This window comes from Drosophila biarmipes, chromosome 2L (genome assembly GCF_025231255.1).
Source record: "Drosophila biarmipes strain raj3 chromosome 2L, RU_DBia_V1.1, whole genome shotgun sequence".
Taxonomy (NCBI): Eukaryota; Metazoa; Arthropoda; class Insecta; order Diptera; family Drosophilidae; genus Drosophila; species Drosophila biarmipes.
The window spans coordinates 25,454,098-25,472,036 of NC_066612.1; positions in this window are offsets into that span (position 1 = coordinate 25,454,098).

Consider the following 17,939-nt stretch of genomic DNA (forward strand, 5'->3'; position numbering starts at 1 on the left):
AAACACTGGATAAATCTCGATACGTTTCACCATTTCCCAAGCAAACAAATTCGATTGAAGAGGCACCGTCCAAAGAAGCAATTGGGTTGTATGAGACTTCTTCAGTTCTTAGGATAGAACTTTGGGTGGGGTGTGCCGCAAACAAATCTAATTCACTTTTCATACATTCGATATGCGTACTCATTTTGCTTTAGAAAAAATATCTTTAATATTTAATTTTCTTGTAGATTTTTTTTTTATGTTGCGTTTGGGTATGTTTACGTGGTTGTTTAGATGTATAATGAAGTCGTTTTTTCCTATTACCTAGCCTTTTATTTCTTTTTCCACTTCCACTTTAAAAACGGGTAATTTCATCAATTGCTTTATTTGAAAGATTTTGTAAAGCAATTTTACTTTGTTCTTGAATTATATTTCTTAAAGACTTTCTCCCAAATTCATTGATTACAGCCTTACCAGTCTCAGCAGCCTGATTTTTTATAGCAGTTATGCCCGAAAGAAAAAGTGGCTTTATGTAATTAAAAAGACCGCTAAAAAAATTTCCGATTCCTCGTCCTTGTTGCACTATATGCGGAGATATGTAAAGACTTCCGATGTTGCTTAAGCCCGCACCACACTGATTTACATAATAATCCTGATAAGATTTCACTATGATGACTATTTTGGTTCTAAATAAATAATAGTTGGGTATGCATTATTTATAGTCCTGACCTTCTTCTTCTTCTAAAGTGAAGAGTAACGAAAATCGGAACAGCTGAAGTTTCAAATGGTACCTTATATCCATTGGAATCAGTAATGAGTATTGAGATTTCATTTGGCGACCATATGTCCAAAGGGTAATATTCAATATTTTTAAATTGAATATTTCTTTCTTTCCATTATAATGCATTACACGAAGATATCGCGGTCTTTTACTACCTACTGACCTTGGTTTTATTATGTCAGTGTAAATAAAAATCAATCCATTTTCAGGAATATTCGTTTGAACGGATACATTTTTATACCTAAATGTTTTAGCGTTTACAAGACTAACAAACTCGGTTTCTTCAACGACATTTTTATCTTAGGTTAGGTGTATATTTAATGTAATTATTCAAATATATGTCTGAAATACCGACTTCCCAATCATCGTTCATGTCTTCTGGAATGTTAACAATGTTTGTAAATGCACACTTTACGTTGTCAAGAAATACATTCATTGAGTCATTACTTAACAATGTGATAAAAATCTCATTTAAATAACCCATATTTGATATTTATGGAAGTTAATGATACGAAATCCAATTTAATTTATTTTTACCAGTTTGTACTGGATTTTTTGTTCTAACCGATCGCATTAACCTTTCACGTCCTGTTACATATTTAAAATTTTGATAAGGTAAAGTTTCCGTTTTCAATTTTTGTAGTTTTGCTTTGAATTTGCGTTGTCGTTCATTAAGCTTCGCTTTGAGCACTGGTTTCTCTAATCCTATTTTCTTTTTATCTGTTTCACTATCTAAAAAAGAGGTATCTCTCACTTTTCGTTTATCTGAAACAACGTTTTCTTTTTTATTTGAACTAAAATCCTCATTATCACTTTCAGGTGGTAAATCGGGAAACTCAAATTTTTCCGGACGTGAGTGATCGTACTTTGATGTTGATTTTGATGTGCTGGGTTTTATATCAATCCAATCAGTGGTTTGGGATTCAATTGTTTTGGTTGTAATAGGATTCGCTTATTATTCATTTTGAAAATTCCATGATTTATTACGTTTTTTATTTTGATAGTAACTTAATTCTTGACGAATTTTGATCCATTTATCGAATTCACTTATTTTGTTATTATTTAATATTGGTAAAATTTTTATATTTATTAATTCATTTCCTCTATCATTGTTTATCAATTTCTGATAGCTGTTAGGATGCATAAAAATTACTTTGCTTAAATTATGTTTATTCTTAATCATTTTTTAATAGTTTTCCAAAAATTCCAGAAAGCAATGAAGTTATTAGAATCGGTAGAAATCCCCCTTTTTGAATAAGGACTTTTCTCTTAGAGTTTAATGTACGCTTTGGGCACGAAAGGTAGCGCAATGCATTTTTATACTTTTTTAGAGCATTAAGATGGGATTTAGTAATTTTATGGTTTCCCTGTAATGTGTTCAATATAATCTCTACTATTGTTTTTACCAGGTCTCTATTACTATTGCTTATAATTGCCTTACGTAGTCTATTGTCGGCCGTTTTGAGCACATACAATAAATGTTTGTTCGCTTTCAAGCGACTTAGGCTCTTTTTGTCAACCATTTTCTTTTGAATAGCACACACACTATTCTGAATTAAAAATGTCAGATCTAAATCTTAAGAGATCGTTAATGCCCTGAGTGAGATCAATAAGTAAATATCCGTGAGGTTGCTCCGTTACTTCTTTATATATTCTAAATAGCTCCGTGGGGTTTTCTGGGTAAATTTGTCTTGCTAAACATTGAAATTGAAGCTTATCACGAGGATTTTTGAAAGCAACAATGTATTTGGTATTTAGTGAAATATCTCTGGTGTGCGAAGATTTATGAAATATGTTCTGAGTTACCACTATTACTGATAAATTCGTATGGTGTGATCCTTTTGTAAACAGCTCACACACATTTTTATTAAAGGCTTCCATCATCAAGTCATCCAATATTAAAAGAATTGGTTCATTCGTTTCATTTTCAATTGTTTCAGGGACTCCTTTAAAATATTCAATCTTTTCGAAATTGGGCTTGGCACTCTCATCTGCATAACACCAAATAATTCGATCTATTGAAATATTAAAAAGATCATTCTTTTTGGTCATTAGATTTTCTAAAAAGGTTGTTTTTTCCGATCCTGAGGGTCCACAAATAAGCATTGTAAAAGGATGTATAAATTGTGTAAACATTTTTTATTAAAAAAATTTTTTTTATTTGGAATGAATTTTAATATATTATATTATTACTAATTGCTTATATAATGTTTTTAAGTTATATTAGGTTTTATTAATATTTTCTTGATCGCGTTTCTTGGAGCAGTTCTTCTCGAAATGAGTATCAGATCCGCAATAATTACAATAAATAAGTTGCGTGTATCCATTTTTACGGGGATCATTTCCAAAAAATCTCTTAAAAGAATCCATAATAAGAGACAACCTGATAGGACCATGAATTTCTTTTTACTAAATTTTAAGCACATGTGTCACCATTACTATATACTTCATAATTGGTGTTTTTTAAGAATACAAACAGCTTAAATATATTATTTAATGAACATCGAAGTGGAAGTTTTTTCTTGTGTATTCTACAATTCGTAAAAAAATTGGGTAGTTGAGTTAAACTTCTTCCGATATCTATATCGATAATGTTTGTTGATAAATACTTGATTAAAAAATTCTTTTTAATTTCACCACGAACAAGAACTGTGTGATACTTGTTGAGTGGTGTGAGTATTTCTTCAAGACTTGTGTGTGGACCAGCTGACCAATCCAATCCCTTTATGTTCTGCTGGTAAAGGTGCTGCTGCTTAAGAGCTCCATTATCCAATTCTTTTATGTTATATGGCGGTTTGAAATGGAAAAAATTAGGTATAACAGTTCCAGCAGGCATAAACGCCAGCTCCTTAACGAAAACTTGTTTGTTGTTACCAAGTACATATTGAAAATCTACTATAATGCTTGAATTACGATCGACTGTGTTCATCATTGGTTGAGATTTTTTAATCAACTGAGGGTGTACTTGCTAGGGCTTTCTCCTTTATATACCGGTAAGACTAGAACATATTTACAGTTTATTTAAAGTAGTCTTACCTAATGGACATGTGTGTAACTAAAAGAAATAAAACTTCTCGAAAGAAACAGGACCACAAAGTCATTTTTGGATTCGAGTATTATGTTGTTCATAACTTAAAATTGAAATGTGGTCTGTCAACTACTCGAAAATTTTTGCCGATGGTTTGGATGCAGCAAAGTAAAAATAATTTCATTGGATTTGACAAAGACGAATGGATGCAACTGCTTACGTATAAGGAATTTATTCAGTTGAAACTGGACCAGTATGACTTCTTGATGCCTGATACAATTATTGATCAACTTTAGATTTAGGAAATCAGATAATCAGTACGTTTTTCTGATTAATCAGTATGGTAACAAAATTAAGTTTGATTCTGAGTCCTGGAGATCATTACTAAGATTAGGCATTTTTTACTACATTTTTATGTTGGAACTCCATATTAAGACAGCATGTAATATATCTTTACAATAATCATATTATTCCTAAGTGTGTATCTCTACAAAAATTTGATAATCAACTATCTGATTTAGAAGGTACCTATGATAAGGATGTGCAAATAGATTTAACACGATTATGTTTTGAAATATCAAAAAAGATGCGTTCAGAAATAAAAAGGGATGTTCTTGTATATAAGCAAGCATTATTGACTAAGCAACCATCGTCATCAAATAAAAAATAATACTAATAAATCAACACCTTAAGATGAGCAAACAACAAGTTGTCGATGAAATCCATAAGGCAGCGCGAAAAAACTTCATACGGCGAAAGTTCGTTCAAAAAGGGATAAATGACACATGGCAAATTGATTTAGTTGAAATGATACCATTTTCGAAAGAAAATACGGGTTTTAGATATTTACTGACCGTTATTGACACGTTCTCAAAGTATGCATACGCCGAGGCAGTTAAGTCAAAGTCTGCCCTGGATGTAGCAGAGGCAATGAAATCTGTTTTTGAAAAGAGTAAGAGTACACCCAAGAATATTCAGTCAGATCCAGGGAAAGAATTTTTTAATTCCACTTTTAGGAAATTAATGGATAAATTTGATATAAATCATTATCATACTTATACGCATCTCAAGGCTTCTATATATGAACGCTTTAATAGAACGCTAAAAAATCGTATGTGGAAAATGTTTAGTATGCAGGGTAAATATAAGTGGATTCATAACATCAATTATCTCGTAGATCAATACAATAATTCATATCACCGAACAATTAAAATGAAGCCTATAGATGTCTGCACGAAAAATGAAGAGTTTATTTTAAAATCGGTATATAATATACCAAAAATATTTCCAAAACATAAATTTTTAGTAGGTGATTTTGTTAGAATAAGTAAATACAAGGAAGCATTTATGAAGGGATACGAACCTAATTGGACCACAGAAGTTTTTAAAGTTTTAAAAGTCAAGTCAACATACCCCGTAACATATGAAATACAAGATTATATGGGTTCCCCTATTAATGGGTCATTTTATGAAGAGGAACTTCAAAAAGTGAAAGACAAAAATGCTTTCCTAGTAGAGAAAATATTAAAAAGGAAAAAAAAGTAAAATGGAGCGGTTTCGATTCCAGCCACACCTCATGGATATCTGTAAATGACCTGCTAAAGTAATAAAACGCAACAATAACAAGTTTAATTTTTTATATATTTATTTACAATTTTTTATTCTTATAATATAAACATATAAACATTTACTTAATAACGTGTTTAATTTTGGCTACTTAATATATGTTCAATATTATAATGACCATGAGCCAATGTATTACAATTATCTGGTAAAATATATCTCTTATCATCCTTATAATGAAGCCTTATTTTATTCATAATTTCAGTATAGAGGATGTGCGACCTACTTCGAATAACTCGCTTGGATCCATAAAATGTTTTTTTATATTTTATACATTCTATATAATCTTCATGATTCAGTTTTTTAATAACTGATTTCTTAACTCTTTTAATTTTTTTTTATACATTCGTTTTCGTTTCCTTCCTTATCAACTTAACAAGATTATGCCTTAGCCTTAAGTCCAGCAAAAGAAGTCATAACCCTACCTGCATGTTCATCCTTCATTTTGCCAGGTTCCCTATTATTAGCTTGAACTATATTAAATTGGTTTTCTAGTTTATAATTTGAGGTATCGAATCGTTCAGGATTTTCTTTTATAGTTTCGTAAAAGTCTTCCTCTGAAGATAAAATAAATGAATCTGTATCCATATAAATTATTTTCGAGGAAGGACATTTGAGTAATAGAAAATTATAATAAAATTCATACATTAACCCACTAGATAATTCTAAAACAGCAACTCCTATGTATATTGGCTTATCATACATAATTTTTGATGATGTTGATTCAATCGCTGCTAGATCTGTCCCAAATATCTCAACGCTATGGAAGTCATGTCTAGCTATGTGTTGCCTGAAGCCTGGCGAATTTTGTCTTGATTTATAATGTTTTACTAATACTATATATCTACGCTTGGCGACATTTTCCATTGTTTTGCCGTATACTGCATTATTCATTAACTTAAAAAATTTTTTTTCAAAATCATTTTCGGCTATTTTTCTTTGATCAGTGTTTAAATCAATATACGGCTTTAACCAGCATGATTGTGTAAAAGACAAAACCTTATGTATTTTTTTTACAATTAAACCATGCTGTATACAAAGTTGAAGCTGTTTTAAGTGGATAATGTATTCGCTTTTATTCGATAAATCAGCTATAAGTTTTTTCTGCTTACCTCCTGGAGGAACTTTGTTTTCTGGACAGAAAGGTAAGTAGTTATGCGAGTCATGGCGATCAGTAGGATATTCTAAATCCACTTCTAATATATATCCTACATTTCCATCAGCAGAAATATTTTTGAAATCGAAAGATTCTAATTGATCATTACTTAAAAATTTAAATCCTGAAAGCGGTAAGGGTTGACTCATTGCCCAACCATATAAATTATTTGCATCAATATAGCTCAGGTAGTTATTTGGATTACTTGAATCGAAGTTAGCTATATATTTATTATTAGCTATAGAAATTATTTGGGTACATTGAGTTAACCCACCCCTTATCGATCTTTTTAAAAAGTTTTACATGTCTCCGTCACTAATAAGTTCTAAATTTACATTAGTATACTTGAGCATAGCATCCCAAGATTTGACGGTGCTGTAACATAGTTAATGGGGTCAAGCTTATAAATTTCGAAAACATCGGTCAAAATTAAAACATCACTTTCTAAATAAAGTTTTATATAATCTTTTATAGTATTACAGTTGAAAGTTTTCCAAATCTTTTGTGCAAAATTGTAATCATCTATACTACAATTTTCTTCGCTGAGAGAATTGTAAAAACTATCAATGTCAGGAAGCTGGGTATCCTCAAATTTTTCAAAACTATCTAAATAGTCGTAAGGGAAAACACCCTTCCTACGCATTTGCTTAAATTTTTCTTTCTGAAATTTAGTAGTTAGAATTTTAAAATCTTTGTCCTCCATGTAGCTCGATAGTTTTTCTAAACTAGAATATAAAAGTCTAATCGAATCGATATATCTTATTTTATATCTATTTGATAAATTTATTTTAATTGTCTGCGTTAGCGCTATATAAAGCTCTTTATTACAGGGTATGGGGCTTAAGTCTCCTTCTACCCATGTATTTTCCAGAAAATTGATCAAAATATTTGTCCAGGTCGTCAGCGTTTATTTCCTTTTCACAGGCACAGCAATTTCCTTTCTGTTCATGGATTGTGCTAGCAATCGGGTTTTTGGGGGTCGACCAGTATATGTAAAACAAGCTCGTAGTTTTTTCCTTTAGTGATTTGCAGAATTTTTATATGCAGTCAGGGCCTATAAATTTATACAAAGTTTGAATTAGTTTTTAAAATACTAAGAAATTAATTATTTATTGTTTTTACATACCTATATATGTCCACAATTCGTTAAGATCCGGATTATATTTATGTGATTATGTGATTTATGATACGGCACATGCAGTATGCTTCTGCACTTTTGTTGTTAACGACGTTGAAGACGAATTTAGGCATGTTCTATAGTTTTCAAGAACAGTCTCAATATCGGCATATATCACCACCGGAGGAGATAATTTTTTCTGAAAGGCCTTGAATGAAGTTGTAGTGTTTGGTTCAGGGTAAAACGAGGCCACTTTTCCGCAATAAAGTTTGTTGTGGGTAGTATTATTAACTGTGAAAAACCGTAGACAGTTATCACAAAAATATCCTCCTGATTTGGCCTTGGAATGCTGTGAGTAGCATAATCTTTTTACACTTGTAATGTAAGCGTAAAGCATACTGTCTGGGTTTACGATATTTATTCCCAATATATTGATGTGGTTAGGTTGAATACATTTGGTTTTAAACGTTGGACCGATAATTTTATCACCATCAGCGTCGATCTCATAAACATTTATACTAAAGTTTTTATTATTTTCCTCGAAATGGATAATCCCTTTATTCGTTATTGGAAACTCGATTCCTGAAAAATCCAATCTTATTCCGTCATATACAATTATTTCATTATTAATATGAATGTGCAAAGTTGTGGGCTTTGTCATTTTCTCTCGTGAATACTTGAGTTTTGTTTGCTATGAATGCCAGTATGCACCATTTGAAACAAAATACGTCAGTATTTTGTACGTTTATAAGTGCATTTCGGGCTCTTATATTCTTCGGGGCCTGAATGTATCCGCTAGCAGGAATGTTTTCTAGCTTTATTATAGTAATTTCAAAATAATTGAAATTTTTTATTGCCCAACCAGAGTCTTTTTCTTGAAACTCACTGCTTGATGCTATTAAGCTATCTACTGCCATATTAAGTTCATCGATAATGCTTTCATTTTGGTATATAGATTTATATGATGTCCCAAAATGTTTTGTTGTTTCAACAGTAACTCCTTCGTCTGTTTGTTTAATATAAGTACCATAAACTCTTAGGTTGAATTTAATGGCTCTATATTCTATCATGCAATGCTTTATAACTTCAATTTTTTTTTTTTGGCAATGCTGATAAAAATCTTTTAAATCAATAGTGTTTTGGACTGTACTATTGTTTCGATATGATTTAACAGGAAAAAAGTTTGAGAGTTAAGAAGAATTATGTTTTCATTATTTTTTACTTCTCTGGCTGATGCTTATCGGTCAATATATGTTGACGTTCCCTTGATGCAAGATATTTATCACCACAAGTAGGACGTAAAAGTTCTAATTTTAAATCAATTTTATTTTTGGTAATCTTAGCTTTTTTCCATGTTTGAGTACTTCCTTACCCTCATCCATTCTCATCCGTTTGAGAGCACTTGATGATGTTGTGGGATGATCGTCCAAATGATTTGGCCTTCTGTTTTGTGGTTGCCGTTTTTCAACATTCATTAAAACATTGAAGGCATTTATAGGTCCATTACAATTTTGATAGTGCTCGTTAAATTCATAATTTTGAACTAAGGTAGAGCATAAGTCACACCTTATTTTTGATTTACACATTAAAACCTCGAAGGCATTCCGAGGCATTGAGCACTGAGCATAATGAGTATCAAACTCACTCATCTCCATATTTTTGGTGCACAAATCACAAGCAACGAATGACTCCATTTTTAGGGTTTTGGTTTTAATATTTTTATTCAAAAAATATATTGTTATATGTTGTAATGTTGTTAACAATTTTCACCCACTCGTTATAAAGGTAAAAAGCACGATAATGTTGTTACCAATTTTCACCCACTCGTTTAAAAGGTAAAAAGCACGATTAGAATTGTTAGGCGCGATTGCAAGGACCGATGTGGATCTAATTATTTTATTAGAATACAGTACTGAGGCATTTGAAGAACTGATCCTGAGCAATTTGAGTGGTGTCATTTTTATAGTCCAGAATGTTCACTTAACAGGTTGACATCTACAGGGAGTGCATACAGGCATGTTTTACTCCTAGAACCAATCTGATTGGTTCTCGAACAAGGAGCAGCCCAATACCCCAGTAGAATGGTTATTAGAAGGAAAACGAACACAAGGATTGATAACAAGTTACCGGGGGTGAACGTGGTGTAGGAGGGGTCTGGATGTAGGTAAATATCGAAGGTGTGCAACTTCGACATAGGTTAAGGAAAGGCAATCTCTGTGTAAGCAAGATATGAATAAATGGTCAGTTAAAGTCGGGCCAGCATTGGCATAAGATGTCGCGATGCAACCATTCAAATTTCCCAAGCCTTAAGCTAAGAGTAGCTATTAAAAGCGGTTGCGGAGGTTTTTTAATTATAATAATTAATTGCAAGCGTATACTCATCCCAGAATCAGTGTGTTTGGTATTCCACGGAACCCTCCCCTTTTATTGCATTTCAAATATTGTGACCCCTCGTTATCTTCTGAGAATGAGCAGGAGAAAGTGAACGTGCGTACCCACGAACCTTCGCGCACAAGCAGTCATGAGCAAGGACTCTAGGGTAGGGGGTGAGTTTCGGGTTCGTGGGTACGCACGTTTACTCTCTCCTGCTTATTCTCAAAAGATAACGAGGGGTCACAATATTTGAAATGCAATACCAAACACACTGATTCTGGGATGAGTATACGCTTGCAATTAAAAACAACTCATACAAAATACATTTAAAACCGCCTAAAAAACCTCCGCAACCGCTTTTAATAGCTACTGCTGTTGTTGTTGTCGCTGGCTGCCGATGTTGTGGGCGCTATTTGTGAGGGGTCAAACGACTCCTCACATTCCCCTCCTACTTCGGGGGGCGTTGAGAAATGGTGATCCGGTCGGTTTTTTTTGTGATGTGTACCCGGAATTCCTCTGCCGGAGTTCAGGCTCGCGTCTTCTAAGGTGGCCGTGGCTTGCGTGTTGTCATGCACCACAGGTGGGACGGGTTGCCCTACGCCATGTCTGTACGGGAGAATAAAAGGGTATTAGTGCTTTGTTTGAACGATTACTAACTGGGTTTTAATTGTTTAGTTAGTAAGCATGGGGAAAAAGGTTCGCTGCATTGACACTGGGAGCGTTGAGTTCCCACTAGGGAAGTGGAACGTTGGGAAGGCGCACCCTCCAGCAAGTGGCCCCACTGACTCAAACATTGGCTCCTGTCGCAGTGCTCCTGGTTGGCTCTCGCCTCGGCCAGATCGAGCGTCACTCGCCGGCTTGTTTGTGGCAAGTCCGTTGCTATTGTGCCGTCTTCGTACGGACTTCTGGCGCTGCTGCTGCGCTACTATCTTCGTGTAAGCTTCCGCCGTCTGCGGGTATCCTTGGATGCTTCTCTGCTGCTCTCGTCTTGATGTGTACATGTCTTCGTGCTGGCTTCTCCGTTGCTTCCGCGTTGATGCGGGTATTCCTTGGTTTCTCTGCTGCTTCCGCCTTGATGCGGGTATCCTTGGTTTCTCTGCTGCGCTGCTGTTGCTGTTGCTCTGCTACGGGTTTTTAGCGTCAATCGATCGCTAAACTTGCTCCGCCATCTGAATGTCTTCGTTGTCGTCCAGTCGTCTGGGTACCAGATTTTGGGTTTCTGGCTCGATGACTGCCTCCTTTAATTCTCTAAGGGATGCCGTTCTGGGTTGCCTGCTCTGCGTATGTTGCAAGCGCACTGTGGTGGGAGAAAAGAACATAATTACTTTGTACGGGCCTTCGTACTTGGGTGCTAGCTTAGCGGCAAAGTTATCCGCTGCCCTGGACAAATGATGCTGTTTTACGAAGACCAGCGATCCTATGGTCGGTCTCCACGCACGTCGCCTGAGATCGTAATGCTTCCGTTGCTCCAACGAAGCTCTCTGAGTGTTCTCCTATACTACCTTGAAAATGTCCCGTAGCAATTTCGCTTTCGCTTCGGGTGAACGTGGCGCTTGGCTTGGTCCTGAAGTCACTTCATCGTACAAGGCCCCTGGGAGTCGTGGCTCTCTGCCTTGGACGATGAACGCTGGACTGAATCCGATTGAGTCTGAGATGCTGCTATTAATTGCCAGATTCAGTTCGGGCAGAAGTTCGTCCCACGTCGTCCGCTTGTCCTCGATATACTGGGCGACCATCGCTTTAATGGTGCGATTGGCCCTTTCTGTCGGGTTCTGCTGCAGAGAATAAGGTGCTGTATGTTGGATCTCCATTCCCGCCTGCTTGCAGAAGGCTTTGAATGAACGACTCGTAAACTGTGTCCCATTATCGCAGACAAATGTTCGGGGGATCCGAAAGTGATTCAAAATCCTCTCTCGAAAGGATTTTCCGAGATGCGCCGAAGTAGCTTTTCTCAAGGGGACCAACTCAACCCATTTCGAAAAGGCGTCGAAGAATACGAGCAGCATCGTATTCCCACTCTTGGATCGCGGAAAGGGCCCAATAAAATCGGCGCAGACAGTATCGAACGGCTCGTTAATCTGTCTGGTGAACATTTTACCCGCCGGTTTGGTTTGGCTGACTTTGAACCGTTGACAAGTGTCACACTTGCGGACATACCTGGCAATATCACGGAAAAGACCCGGCCAGTAATATCTCTGGGCGATCCGGGTGGTTGTCTTCCTGATTCCGAGATGTCCTGCCGTGGGCTGGTCATGGCATTCTGACAGTACTCGCTGTCGGTATTCCATGGCTACGCACAGTTTCCAGGGCATGGAGTCTTCGTCGTCAGGTCGGGATCCGATATGCCGATATAGCTGTTGGTTCTCGTACGCGTAGTCCGGGTAATATTCAGGCCTGTCCTGAACAAGTTTCAGCATCTACTGGTACCATGTGCATCCCGGCTTATCCTCCTGGATCATCTAAAGTACTCCCAAACGCTATCGAGAAAGTGCATCTGCAACAATGTTCTGGCTCCCGCGTCGATACGTAACATCAAACTGGTATTGCTGTAGTTCCAACGCCCAGCGCGCTATGCGACCGGTGGGATTATCAATCAAGTCGAGCCACTTCAAGGCGAGGTGGTCCGTTATTACCTCAAATCGAAAACCTTTCAAGTAGCATCTGAGTTTCCTTCTCCCTGGATTTTCTGCTTTAAAACTGCTCCTACGCCGATGTCGCTGGCGTCTGTTTGCAACACGAACTTCTCGTTGAAGTCGGGGCAGGCAAGAACCGGCGCCTCCGTGAGTTTTCTTTTGAGTTCCTCGAACGCATATTGCTGCTCCTGCTCCCATTGCTATTTCTTCTTCTTCTTGAGTAGCAGAGACATTGGCTGCTCTACGCTGGCAAAGTTGGGTACAAATCTCCTGTACCATGACGCGATCACTAGACATCTCCTCAACTCCTTGCATGTGGTGGGCGGGCTCAGTCGCCGTACTGCCGAAATATTGTCGGGATCCGTGTGAATTCCCTCCTCGCTGATGACGTGTGCCAAGTACACCAGGCTGCGTTTAAAAAAACTGCAATTCTTCGCGTTGAGACGAAGGTTCGCCTTTCGTAGCCGTCGGAATACTTCTTGTAGATGCTGCATATGCTCCTCCAAAACGCGGCCGATGATGATGATATCATCCAAATACGCAAACGCGTTGGGCTCCATGTCCGCTCTTCAAATCGAAGGTCGATATGTTCTTGGCATGGCGCAGACGCTCCAAGATGTGTGTTATCCTTGGCAGCGGGTATGCATCTAGAATAGACTGGGTATTTAGTTGTCGAAAATCTACACATAGTCGCATCTCTCCGGATTTCTTGCCCACGAGTACAATACGGGCGCTGTGGGGCTCCGTGAAGGCTCTATACAGTCGTTGCGTAGCAGTTCGTCGATCTGCTCATCGATTATCCTCTGCATCGCGGGATTCTTAGGAAAATACCTCTGTTTGATGGGCTTATCATCTCGCATCGTGATCGTATGCTCAGCGATACTTGACACTCCCGTCAATCCTTCGAATTTGGCCAATTCCTTCTGTAGGAATTTGATTACCCAGGGTTCTAATTCCTCTTGCTTGGCGTTTGCGGTCATTGCGGTTAGTGCTCCTCCAGTGTCAGGCGTGTATCCTGGTCTGACTGGAGAAGGCGCTCGCCCTTCCTCTAATGGTTCCGCTGAAACAGTAGCATGATTCCGTCGAAATGGATTTTTTCGCACGGCGTTGTCGTCTCGAGGCCCTAAAATACTGCTGGTCGGGGTGGTTTGCACCTCGTTATCTGGATCGTTGTTTGCTGGAGTGAACGCGTTTGTCAAGAGAGAAGGCATAGCTAAGTCGTTGGTGGGGCTGCTTATTAGGAGAGGGTTCAGCTGTAGCGAAGCGCGGCCGCATTGGAGAGTGGCAGACACGCCACAGAGAAAGTCCATGCCCAATAGCACGTCTTCCATGATCGAAGGGAAAACTAGCAGTGGAAAGGTGACCCAACGTTGTTCCAACCGGACTTTGGCTACCAGAGACTTGGTTATCTCCTTGCGTGATCCTTCCGCCAACCTAACATGAGTGTGTACCGACCGTAGGTTGTGTGGCATCCCTACACGTTGAACAACTCGTTCGCTCACGAAGCTTCTGCTAGCTCCGGTGTCTATAGTAGCGTTAAACTCCTGACCCTCGATTTGAACCTGCGCGATAATTCTGCTCGACTGAACCTGTAAGGTTTCTCCTAATTCCGGGGATTCCTGTAGGCAGTCTCCGTCCACTCCCGAGGGGCGAAGACTCCTCTCGTTTCCCGGCTGGATACGACGGCAACACTCGGAATCCTCTGCGACCACAATCCCAACAAAAGAGGACTCTGGGATTGCGACATGTAGCTGACCGGTGGTCCTCCTGGGCACAATTCCTGCAAAGCAAGACTTAAATTCGGCACCATTGACATGTTCCCCACTCGAGGAACTGATGGTGCAACTGTGGCTGGGGTGGGTGGTCGTCTGGCTGGTCGTGTGAAATTTTGTTCTCCTGCATACGCTGAGATCTCGTACTCGTTCCTTCTAGGCGCTGGCTGTGGTTCGGCCAACATTCTGGCATGGCTTCGGAGCGATCGCGGGTGACCTCGTAGTTTACCGCTAAAGTGGTATGTTGCTCCAAAGTGGTGAGGTCGTGCTACCTTGCGTACATCTGATACTCCGGTTGGAGATTTTCATAGATCCGGTCCGACTCCTGCTCCGGATTATACCCCGCTCTGTGCATCATGAGTCTGATGTTGACTAGGTATTGTTTGAAAGTCTCTCCTCGTCGCTGATCTCAGGTGCGGATCTCATCCTCGAGTCGCTGAAAGTACCTGGGTGGCAGAAAGATGTCAAGAAACGCCTTCTTGAAGTTCGTCCAAGATTTTCCTAGCAGCTGGCTTGTCCGAAACCAGTGCTCAGTTGTATCCTTCAAAAGACCAGGTGTGAAGTGATTCTACAATTCTTCAGCTTCTCCGCTAGCGTGGCTGCGGACATCTCTGCTTTCCTGGGAAAAATATCCCGCTTGACCGGATGATTCTCCGACTTCATCGGCGGCACCTCTGCCTTCCAGTGCTGGCACCTAAAGCTGCGTTGGACCCGGTGGGTGTGGGTTCGGAGTCGGTGAACGCTGCTTCCTATCCGTTAGTGCGGCTGTAATTTCCGCCTCGCATTCCTGTAGTCGCTCGGCTATCTCCAGCTCCTCATTTCCTCAACTGTTCCGGTTGTTTCAAGGAAAACTCCTTCAGAATCGCCTCCAATTCCCGCTTCCGGAGATACGAAATCCAACGCGCCCCCATATTGCTGTGAAATAATAGTTAACTGGCAAACGACAGGAAAAGTTTCGATAGGACGAAAGAAATTCTTGGACGAGGGTCAAACGATGTTCGAACTGGTTAAAATCTTCATTGAAAATTTTATTTTATTTGTCACAAGAATTTACTGAATTGCAACTTGTAACGATGGTGACCACAATCCGATGTCCAACGACGATATTATTCTTAAATTTTCCTCGACGGTGATTGAATTTTGTTCCACGACGATGTAGTTTTAAACTTTTTCACGACGATGTTTTTGAGGGCTGCCGATGCACGTGTTGACTCGGCGATGGTTATATGAGAAGCCCCCCAAACGATGTTATCCCGTTGCCTGTACTTGCTCGACTCCTGCTCGTGTGAGAGGGACGACGATGAGAGTGAAAACGAAAAAAAAAAATGGCTGCGCTGTGGGGAGTATACGTTAGCTTTTCCCTACCTCGTGCTTTCGAAACTCTCGTGACCTGAGTTGGCTAGCCTAGAGGGCTCTCGCTCTCTCTCTCTCTATTTCCGATTATCTACCTGTATGTGTTTCTTCCTCACGTGATTTGCTGGTCACGTGATCTTGGAACAAGGAATCTCTGACTTTAGGTTATGTACTTTGCTCTGCTTAGAAATAAATGTATGTGTGTTTGCGTGCGTTAGAAATTTCTCGCTGTGTGTGGGTATACTTTTGTATAAGTTCTCCCGAATGCCATGTGCTCTGCTTCAATTCTAAGTTTTTTTTTATGAGGTTATGTTCGATGCGTTGGTATATTTTTAAATATATATATATTTCCTTGTTTCCTGACCTAGAAATTTTTTTTCCCTCGATATTTGACTCTCCTTACGTTCCGACTTAAAAATTTCGCCTCTAAGGGACTGAACCGAAAATTTTCAAACTTCATGTACCCAGATGGGTCTTTAGGCCATATTTAGGTCGTCCAAAAATTCCGTAAACCCCATGTCCCAGTTCGGGCGCCATTCTATGAAGAAGTCTCGTAGGCTGGGATATACTCAGTCCCACCAGGGTCTCTTTACCGAAAATATTTGTAAAGATATGGGACAAAAAGGTCTAAGACGAAAATCGGTTGGCTGGCGTGAGATGTAGAGTGTCAGCCACCGGTGTACGGAGTGAGAGAAATAGTTTATTCGGTGTCTGTAGCAGAGTGAAAAGGGTCAGCGGTACCGCGCATTTGGGCCTGGCTCATAGCATTCGCTACGAGAAGGCCGAGAAAGAGGAGATTGAGCTTTTCCCTAGGGCAGAATTTATGGCCTAAAATCTAGGCATTTGTATTCGAATATCTGTATTTATGCGTGGCCAGCTTGGTTGTATTCTTTTCCAACGAGTTGTGTTAAAATCAGGCGAGAAATATTTTATATTTATTAGAGCATTTTATTTCTTGGTTCATGCTTTTCTCAGTGCTCGCAATTAACGGGTTAGGTTAGGTCATGGTTTATAAATTCTAGCCTACTCTGGGCAAAGCCGCATCGAGGCCTTCGAGAAATTTCTCATTGCACGGGACTCTCGCTGGCCAAAATGCGGTTCACTCCACTCACTCACCCGTCTCGCTCTCACGCACACACACACGCATGACTCCGGGTGCTTCGCCGCTGGTCCTGGGGCGGCACACTCTCCTCGAGGTCGTCTAGGTAAACTCTTTCCTGGGTCACTTGGCATCAGCCCGAAGGCAAAGTACTCCTGTTGTCCACATAAATTTGCTCTGCTCGCACTTCTGATCCCGTGCGCCGCCTTTTCAAGAGTCCCCTGCTCCGCGTTTTCCAAAAGTGAACTGCACGCACTTCTGGTCCGGAGCGCCGCGTTTTCCAAAAAGATAGACCTGTTTCTGATCCCATGCACCGCCTTTGCAAAATGACTCCTCGCACTTCTGATCCCGTGCACCGCCTTTTCCAAAAGAGACCTAGTCAAGCTTTGCCGCCGCGTTTTGTTCAAGTTCTCGGCTGCTTTGGGTTTTTTCCACTTGTCGAAGTTTCGGTACTCCTTTTCTCTTGCTCTTCCCTTAGCGCGTGCCAATTTACAGGGATTGTTTTCCTCCTCGATCGCATGTCCTCTCTCGCTTGCTCCTGTGCGGCGCTGCACTTATCGTGGTGAATATTTCGTTGCTCTCCTGGTGTGTGTTAAGCTTAGCTTAAGATAATTCTTGGGTACTAATATAACTAGCAATCTTAAAATTATTGGTTAAGCTTACATATTAAGTGAACTGTAAAAAGTTTTTACAAAGTTATGCGCGAGGGTTTTTTTTGTTGTTTTCCCTGGCTGCTGTTGCTATTGCTATTGCCACTGGCTGCTGTTGTTGTCGCTGGCTGCCGATGTTGTTGTCGCTGACGACCGATGTTGTTGGCGCTGTTTGTCGATGTTGTTGGCACTGGCGGCTGATGTTGTTGGCGCTAACTGGCGTTGTTGTTGTTGTCGCTAGCTGCTGTTGTTGTTGTCGCTGGCTGCTGTTGTTGTTGTCGCTGGCTGCCGATGTTGTGGGCGCTATTTGTGAGGGCGACTCCTCACAATATACATACGTTAACTACATTAACCGGGCGACGGCAATGACCGATC